Source organism: Ailuropoda melanoleuca, chromosome X (assembly GCF_002007445.2).
Source record: "Ailuropoda melanoleuca isolate Jingjing chromosome X, ASM200744v2, whole genome shotgun sequence".
Lineage (NCBI taxonomy): Eukaryota > Metazoa > Chordata > Mammalia > Carnivora > Ursidae > Ailuropoda > Ailuropoda melanoleuca.
This window is the reverse complement of record NC_048238.1, coordinates 87,405,067-87,415,383: the sequence shown is the minus strand read 5'-3', so window position 1 is coordinate 87,415,383 and position 10,317 is coordinate 87,405,067.

Below are 10,317 nucleotides of genomic sequence, written 5' to 3'. Positions count from 1 at the left end.
AGAGTTTTACTGGCCCTGACAGTGAGTATTCCCTTGGCCTGTCTCCACACAAAAGAGCAGTGGCTTTCTATTCCAGGATGGGTTCTTCTTTGGCTCATTTTTCACTTGGGTTGACTTTTAAAACACATAGCTCCGCGCTTTGGCAAACAGAATAGTTGCGCTCTAAGGACTTGTCAGACAGCATAACCTCAAATCCACAGCTGGTCAGCTTAATCAAAAGCTCAGCTGAGAGAAATCAAATTTATGGAGGATTGCCTGAAGACTATGAAGTCTATCCATTTTTGTAGTCTAAAATTTATCCCAGGGGGCACCTGGCTGGCTCAGTCAGTACAGCACGGGACTCTTGATTTCAGGGGCATGAGTTCAAGCCCCACATTGGGCACGGATCCTACTTTCAAAAAATTTTAAAAAGAAATAAAAAAGAAATAACATTTATTCTTGGATAAAAGTGTATCCCTGAATACAAAAAAAACTGTATCCTTGGACTGCTTTTTAAAAATTGAGATATAATTTGCATACCATAAAATTCACCTATTTAAAATGTATATAGTTCAATGTTTTTGAGTATATTCAGAGTTGTGCAACAGTCACCACAATTATTCTTTGAAACATTTTCATCAACTCCCCCCCACCGAAAATCCCATGCCCATTAGCTACCACACCACCTTTCCCCTTTCCACCACCCTCATCCACTGGAAACCGTTAATCTCTTGTCTGTCTCTTATAGATTTGCCTTTTGTGAACAGTTCATAAATGGAATTATCCCAGATCTATACATAATATTTTCCAGGCTCATCCATGTTATAGCATGTATCAGTACTTCATTCCTTTTTTATGGATGAATAATATTCCATCCATGGATATACATCTTATTCATTCATCTGATTGATTTGTTCAACTGATGGACATTTGGGTTACTTCCACATTTTGGCTATTGTGAATAATGCTGCTGTGGAATTGCTTTTAATGGGTCGCATTTTGGCATTATGCTAATAGCCTGCACTAAGGGATAGCCTAAGAAATATAATAGAAATGGGAAGTTTTCCTTGCTGTTCTTCCTTCCATTGCTCAGGATCCTATGTACGAGATTCATAAGAGCTGGGCTTAATCTGAAAAACTGGGGGTTTTTTATGTGCTTGGGGATACTGTGAATCCTATAATCATTTTTTTTTAACTTTTGTTGTTTACCTTTAGAAAGCTCAGGAACAAATTTATTGCCCACTCCTAGCAGGTATACAGGTCCTCACAACTGACTGAGTTTTTACTTTTAGTTATCTTTTGTCCTGATTACTTGCTTAGTTTTATATTGTTGTATTGTCTTATTTTGAACAAAATGGGGTATAAATATTAGTGGCCATTTAGCCCACTCAAAAGTCATGGCCGAACAGAAACAAGGTCTTGAATATTGAGAGAAAGCAAACCAGAAGTCAGTTGGGCAAAAGGGAACCATACATGATCCCTCTTAAATTTAAATAATTGCCTTCAAGGCCAAGGTATAAAATTATGTTACCAAGACACAAAAAAATCCTTTTACCTTTATCTACATTTTCCAAAATGAGCTCCTACAAACATTAGAGGTCTTCAGTTAAATATTTTTTTAGCAAACAATGGAGATTATACTACCTATGGGAACTCATTTGCTATTTTTATTTTTGCCTATAAGAAGGAGTTCTGTGTACTGTTTCATTTCATGAAATACTTCTGCTAAGATGTTGGAAAACCCCTGGGAGTGAGGAAAATTAGAGACAGGCAGTCAAAACACTTAGGTCTGCCTTTAACCTCCTTTGTTAGTCCTTGGGTATGTTTCCATCTGTGTAGAGTGAAGTCAGTTGTATTAGAAATGTCTGAGGTTCCTTCCAATTCTGCCATTCTATGATAAGTCACAAAAATTAAATAGCTTTCTGAATGCAGCCACACTACCAATTACTTAACAAGGCAAAAATCTTATTTAAACAGATTGTGCTCATTTAAGTGAGGAGTTCTGCCATAGGGGAAGTGAATAAGCCAGCAGTGTTGTTCTTCTTGCTGTTGTTGGCTAAGCTCTTGAATTACAACTGTACACACTTTTACTTATTCATTTCAGAAAGAGAGAGAGCACGCCCAAGTGGGGTGGGGGGCAGAGGGAGAGAATCTCAAGCAGACTCCATGCTGAGCTTGGAGCCTGACATGGAGCTTGATCCCATGACCCTGAGGTTATGATCTGAGCCGAAACCAAGAGTCGGCCACTTAACCAGCTGAGCCACCCAGGTGCCCCACACCTGTACATACTTTTTAAACAAGGGTAAATTGTTTTCCAAAAGCATATACTGTCTGTGTATGATCAGTCAGCTACCTCAGTCTGTTTGATACTAGGAACAGGTTGTTAGCATTCCCTGTTTCCACAGAACACATCCTTTTTTCTTAAAAGCTAGGGATAAAGTGATCTTTCTTTTCTTTCTCTTCCTCTCTCCTCTCATTCCTTCCTTTTCAGCATTTTTCTCTGGAGATTTTCAAACACAAAGTTTTCCAGAGTGAACACTCATATACCCACCACCTGGAGTCTACAACTAACATTTTAACTACACATATCCATTCATCTATCCCTCTCATCCATGAATTGATCCAATTTTTTTAGGATTTTATTTATTTATTTGTCAGAGAGAGAGAGGACAAGCAGGGGAGCAGCAGGCAGAGGGAGAAGCAGGCTCCCCACCGAGCAAGGAGCTCGATCCCAGAGATTGTGACCTGAGCTGAAGGCAGACCCATAACTGACTGAACCACCCAGGCATCCTGAATCGATCCTATTTTTGATACATTTTGAAATCAGTTAAAGATAGCAATACATTTCACACTTAAACACTTCAGTATAAATATTAACTAGAATTAAATATTTGTTTATGGTTTTTGTCATTAGGTAAAATATAAATGATATGAAATGCACGTATCTTAAGTCTGAGGGTTTGAGTTACACAGGACAAAGCTGTGTCACTTTCCAGTCAATTTTGGCTTCTACACACCAGAGGCAAATAACCGTTAGGATTTTTTCCACTATTCCTTTTTATTGCTGAGTAATATTCCATTGTATAACTATACCTTGGTTTACTTATCCATTCTCCTGTTGATAGAACTTGGGCTATTTCCAGTTTGGGGCTATTATCAATAAAGCTGCTGTGAACATGATTGTACAAGTCTTCTTATGAGCATATGCTTTTACTTCTCTTGGGTGCACAGCCATGAGTGGAATTGCTAGATCACAGGGCAAGTATATGTTTAGTTTCCTAAGAAACTGCCAGACCTTTATCCAAAACAAAATATTAGAGTTTCACTTGTTCCACATCCTTGCCAATATTTTGTGTCATCAGCCTTTTTGATTTTAGCCATTCTGGTAGGTGTGTAGTGGTATCTCATTCTTGTTTTAATTTGCATTTCCCTCACGATGAAGAGTACAGAACATGTTTTTCATGGGTCTATTTTCTGCTTATCTTCCACTGCAAAGCATGTGTTCAAATCTCTTTCCCATTTTTATAGGTATTTATTTATTTCATTGAGTTGTCAGGGTTTGTTTGTTTTTTTAAGTATCTCTGTGCCCAACATGGGGCTCAAACTCACAACCCCGAGATTAAGGGTTGTGTATGTTCTACCGACTGAGCCAGCCAGGCACCCCTGGAGTTTTTTATTCATCCTGGGTACCAGTCTTTTCTCAGATATATGTTTTGTGAATACTTTCCCCCAGTCTATGGCTTGCCTATATATTTTCTTTTTTTTTCTTTTTTTTTTTTTTTTTAAAGATTTTATTTATTTATTCGACAGAGATAGAGACAGCCAGTGAGAGAGGGAACACAAACAGGGGGAGTGGGAGAGGAAGAAGCAGGCTCATAGCGGAGGAGCCTGACGTGGGGCTCGATCCCATAACGCCGGGATCACGCCCTGAGCCGAAGGCAGACGCTTAACCACTGTGCCACCCAGGCGCCCCTTGCCTATATATTTTCTTAATGGTGTCATTTCATTAGCAGAAATTTTAAATTTTGAGAGCCTATTTTATCAATTTTTTCTTTGATATTGTAGATATTGTTATCTATGCCTTAAGAAACCTTTGTCTACTTTCAAATCATGAAGATATTCCTCCTATGTTTTCTTATAGAAGCTTTAGATCTATAATCCATCACAGGTTGATTTTGTGCATAGTGTAAGACAGGGGTTGAGGTTCGTTTTTTTTTCATATGGTCATCCAGTTGTTCCAACACCATCTTATCCAGGTTGGAATCAGAATATAAAATTAAGATACAGAAGTCAATATCCTTCATATATGGAAGAAATAATCAGAGAAGATAATGGTAGAGAAAAATTCCATTCAAATTGCAATAATGAAGGTAAAGTACTTAGAAACAGACCTAATAAGAAATGTGCCAATCCTCTGTGAGGGAAATTTTAAACTCTCCTGAAAGACACAAAATAGAGTTGAACAAATGGAAAGATCATCCCTGTTCTTGAATAGAACAACTTAGCATCATAAAAATATCAGTTATCCTCAAAATGACTGGCCTGTACTCTTCAAAAATGTCCATGTTATAAAAGACAAAGATTAGCGATATCTCTGGATTAACAGAGAATGAAGAGACATGACAATTAAATGCAATATGTCATCATGAATTAGTTCCCGGACCAGATATTTTTCTTTTCTTGATATAAAGAACATTAGTTGGATAGGAAAAATTTAAATAAAGTCTGCAGATTAAATAATAGTGTGTCAATGTTAGTTTCTTGATTTCGTTAATTGTACTGTGGTTATGTAAGTGAATATCCTTGTATTTAAGGAAATACGTATTACTTAGAGCTAACAGGGCATCGTGTCTGCAACATCTAAACTTTTCAGAAAAAAATCTGTGTACATTGAAAGAGAATGATAAAATATGGTAAAACGTTAACGTTTAAAAAATATGGATACAGGGTATACAAGACTTCTTTGTACTAATTCTTGCAACATTTCTGTAAGTCTGACATTATTTCAAAATAAAATATTTAATATATAAAACTTACACCAAAAAACCTGTAAATATTGGACTCTAGTAAGTGATATGCCTCCTGAACAAAATAGTTTTGAAAAATGATAGAACTTTGGTGCTTGGGTGGTTCAGTCGGTGACGCGTCTGTCTTCAGCTCAGGTCATGATCCCAGGGTCCTGGGATGGAGTCACACATCGGGCTTCCTGCTCAGCGGGGAGCCTGCTTCTCCCTCCCCTGCTCCCCCTGCTCGTGCTGTCAAATAAATAAATAAAATCTTTTAAAAAAACGACAGAACTTCCCACTGTCAGCCCGGATAACCACAAAGAGGAGCGACTCCCTAACCTAGATCAGCTAACTTGAACTGCAGAAAGGCAGAGAAAAGCCTCTCCTACACAAGCCACTGTATATCAGCCATGGGGAGGTCTTGTAACAGCAGTGTACTCTGCACCGACTAATACAGATCAAGTATCTGAAAGAGGGATGCTTTCAAACAAAATAAACTATCGTTGTCCAATTCAGAGGAGGCCATGTTGATAATGGACAAGAAAAAGCTGCCAGAGGGAGGATAAGGAAGACAAAAGATAAGGAAATCCATCCAGAGAGCAGAACCAGAACCTGACCAAAGGACTTTCACTGCCAGGGTAGGAAGTCTTCACAATTTCCATCTAGCTGGTTTCCTATGGACCAAGTGACTGCTACATTTCCCACCCTTCTCTTTTCTGAATGTGACAAGGACTCACCTATCCATGCTTCACATTTCTATACAGGTGTCAGAGGATATTTGTATTTGGACTTGATGGAGAAGACTGAACATAACCCAGAGAAATTGGACTTGGAGCTGCATGTAGTAACTGGGATAGGACTTCAGGTTGTTTCCCTTGAGGGAGGAGGCAAGTATGTCCTAAGAACTGCAAGATGGATATACATGGATGGCAAAAGGGGAAAGACTGAGGCAGAGACTGCCAATGGTCTACCAGTGCTCTCCATTCTTCCCTTCGCCCTGGACATATGACTAAGCTGCGTTTCCCCGACCCCCAAGCAAGTTAGGTGTGGCCATATAACTAAATTCACTTCAAAGGAATGTGAACAAAAGTGATAGATACCATTTTCAGGCCTGGCCTATGAAAACCTCCCACATGCACCCCTCCATGATGTTTCCCCACATCCTGTGGGCTAGAATCGTGATGACCAAACAACCTTGGAAGATAATGTGTTAAAGATGGCAGAGTTGCTTTCCATTAGCCAGTGTCTCTCAACAACTATATAGAGAAAAGGCACCTGACAATTTGGAAGAGTTGTCCTGAATTGCTACCAGAGGGAGAAATAAATAAATGTATTAAGTCACTGAACTGCTATTAAGTCTCCTCTTACAACAGCTGAGCCTTCTGCATACAGAGGCCCTGAGACTTTCAAAGCAGACATTTTTAATAAAAGGACTTTGAAGGTGCTAAAATCCTAAGAACATGTTGGATAAACCTTTAAACGCTATGGAAGGGCTGGTTTAAATGTGTCTACACTTACGCTGAGACTTGATACAAAGGACACTGGTCCCAAGAGATTTTAGAGTTGGAAAATGTGAATCTGACCCAAACAAGTTTTGGCAGGCATGAAATTGAGTGCCACCCTTTTGCTCCAAGCTTAATTTTAACACCTCATCCAATCTTCTCTCAATTCACTACCAAAACCATTTGCAAAGGAGGGGAAGATGATGAAATTGGTTGTTCCCACTAACACAGAAAGCCAGGAAATCACAGGGAAATTTCCATGTGGCATAAGCCAAACTCTGACAGCTATGGAGGTTAGGGACTAAATATAGCAGTTACAAGTTCATTTACTCTTGTGCAGGCTTTGGGAAAGCCCCATGGAAATATCCCTCTGTCAGTTCCCTGTGATGGCAGCCAAAAAAAGGGCATCCCTAGAACTCCACCAAAAGGGCACAACATTCAACCTGCCATCAGTGGGTTAGCCTGAGGCAGAGGGAAGGCAGTGATTTGGAGGAGGAAAACTAGTTCTATAGACAGGTTAGAGAGAATAATACTGGTAAGAAAATTTGGCAAAATGCAGGTCATTGGGACACTGAAGAGTTTGTGGCGTGCTAGGAATGAAGGCTGGATTGGAGTGTATACAAGAGAGAATGGGAGAAGGAGGAATCCAGGCAGCGAAGAAAGAGAAATGGAACAGTGACTAGAAGGAGAGGTTTAGTCAAGGAGTGTTTTTCCCCCTAGTTTTGAAGATGAAAGATGTTTTTATGTTGCAAGGAATGACCCAGTTGAGGGGAAAATTAATAATGCAGGGGAGGTAAGAGGGGAACCCGATGTCTCATATACAGCGACAGCTTATCCACCTACCAAAAGGAAATGTTGTATGTCACACTACCAAGGCAAGTAGGTGGGTACATTTACTAGCACAAAGATGAAGTGGGGCGGTTAAAATCATGGACTGGGAAGTCAGGTGACCTGGGTTCAAATCTAGGCTCCGTCACTTACGAGTTATGCACCCTTAGGCAAGTTGACTTAACACGTGCATCAGTGTCTTCACCTGTGAAATGTGTACACTATCAACTATAAATTCAGAGCAAGAATTAACTATCAGTGAAGCACCTTGAAGTGTTCAGCACACAGTAAACGCCCAAAAAATACTATTTCTTCAAATTTCTTATAATTTTGCCACAAGTACTATAAAATTATTTAAAAGCTAGCTTGCCAAAGATTCACTAAACTTCTCATGCTTAAGATGGCAGAGGGTAAATAAGGTAAATTCAAAAGCAAGTAAACTTACTGTAGCTGACTTTTTTTTTTTTTGAGAGTGAGCCAGCACACAGGGAGGGGAAGGAGGGGCAGAGGGAGAGGAAGAGAGAGAGAGAATCTTAAGCAGGCTCCACACCCAGCACTGAGCCCAAAGCAGGGCTTGACCTCACCACCCTGAGATCATGACCGGAGCTGAAATGGTCGGATGCTTAACCAACTGAGCCACCCAGGTGCCCTGTAGCTGACCTTTCCCTTTAAGTTTGTACTATCAGCCCCTCAAAACTGATTTCAATTGAGCAACCTACTTTTCAAGAATTTACAACTCATTTTTAATACAACCACATAACTGATGAACTGTATGAAAAGTACTATATTTCTCAATGGTAGAATAAGGCCAATGTGACTCAAACATCCATTTTAGTAAACAAATCGATTTATCCTAACTCATAAAGGCACTCTACTGACTACTTTGGGTATCTACCAATTCTGAGAACATTGCATGTAACACCATTACAAAGGTAAGGGTTGTGAACACACTTTTTCATTTTTTAAAGCTGATACGAGGTAGTCGATGGCCAACTATCTTCCAGTCTTGCCCCGCCCACCCTTAACAGTTACTGAATAGTTCTTACATCGATGACATTTATGCTGTGGCCTTGGCCTGGAATTCTCAGCCTTGGTCATGCCATCCCATTTCACCTAGCCCACCTCTCAGCTTTTAAAATTCAACTCAAGTAGTAGCTTTATTCCTAAGAGCCAAAAGGTGGAAACAATCCCAGTGTTCACCAACTACTGAACAAGCTGGATACATACAACATGGATAAATCCCAAAAACATACTAAGATTTTGCACAAAAATACGTACTGTGTAATTCCATTCATATCAAGTTCTAGCATGACCAAATTTGATCTGTGGTGGAAAGAAAACAGTTGTTGCCTCTAGAAGGGATGGAAGCAGGGATTGGTTGATAAGGAGCATAGAGGAACTTTTTGGATTGATGGTAATGTTCATTACTATTACCATCATTTTTGATAGGGATTTGGGTTAAACAGCTGTTAAGCATTTGTTAAAACTTGGCAAATATATACTCACAGTATTTCATACATATTTTACAGCAAAAGGAAAAATGGTAAACAAATATTAAACTCCTATGATAGGCATGCTAAATATTTAAATGGTGGATCCATGTTTGCAATTTACTTTGAAATAAATTTTATTTTTTTTAAGTAGGCTTCACACCCGGTGTGAAACCCAGCACAGGGCTTGAACTCACAACCCTGAGATCAAGACCTAAGCTGAAATCAAGAGTTGGGACACTTAACTGACTGAGCCAACCCAGGCGCCCCTACTTTGAAGTAAATTTTTAAAATGAGACATATTGATAGATGGATATGTGGTAAAGCAAGTACAGTAAAATACATTCACTGTAAAATTCAGTCTTGCTGTGTGAAAACTTTAATAATAAAATGTTGGGGAAAAGAAACCTAAAGTGACAGCCTTATAGGAACACTCCTCCCAGAGCACACCCACAGTTAGTGCCCCTCCTCTGGGGTCCCAGAACACCCAATAAAAACATTGAATGTACTTCATTTTATTAGTTTCGCATCTGTAGCCCAAGCCCCCAGAACTGTAAACAACTTGACAACAAAGTCTGTCTTATTGGGCTTTGCTTAGCAACACAAGGCCAGATACACAGTAGACATAAGATTTGCTGAAGTGGTATTTAGTGACGGTCATCACCTAGTTTCCTCATAACCAAAAGCCTTGTTCTTCACTGGCTCGTTTTCTTTGGCTGAGTCATTACAGCTACCAGAATAATCTATCTGACCTGGAACTCACTCATGTGAATCCTTACAAGTTCCCTTTGAGGCAGGATATTGAAGACCTCTCTTCTGGGTTATCCTCTTCTTTCCTAGTCCCTCAACTTTTAAAAACTATCAACTGGCAACTATTCATAGGCTCAGGGCTCAGATTTAATTTATACTCTCTACAGAAGCCAGCTGGGTAGTGATATTGAGGACAATGTCCTTCACACCACTTCACACCACTCAGTTACATAGCCAGCTGGACTCCTTAAAGATGCTCCATTTCCTCACCATGGCACGCACAATAAATAATTTGCTATTCTATGTTAAGCAATTATCTATGTTATCCTTATGTATGAAATAGTTTCAAAAGCTCTTGGGACTTACTGTAGCCAGAATGCCTAGACTTCAGTGCCAACTCCCATCACTTACTAGCCATATATCCCTTGCCCAATGGATTTTAATTTCCTGTGTTTCATTTTCGTCTCTGCCTCCTGATTTGGAAAAAGGTGGCAGGATGGGGGGGATGATAATAACAACTTGTATCACCTGTCATGATGTTTAATAAATTACTGCATGTAAGCCACTTAAAACCGTACCCCAGCTAATAGCTATCATTTAATATGCTTACTTCTGAATCACCAATGACAGAAGACTGGTCTTATAATATGATCTACAAACTAGACTAACCAATGTGCTAGTGTTAAAAGGATATGAAGCCTTTTCTAAGAGTACAATGCAAATCTTGACGCGTTGAAGACAAAAGTTTTGTTTTTTGTCAAT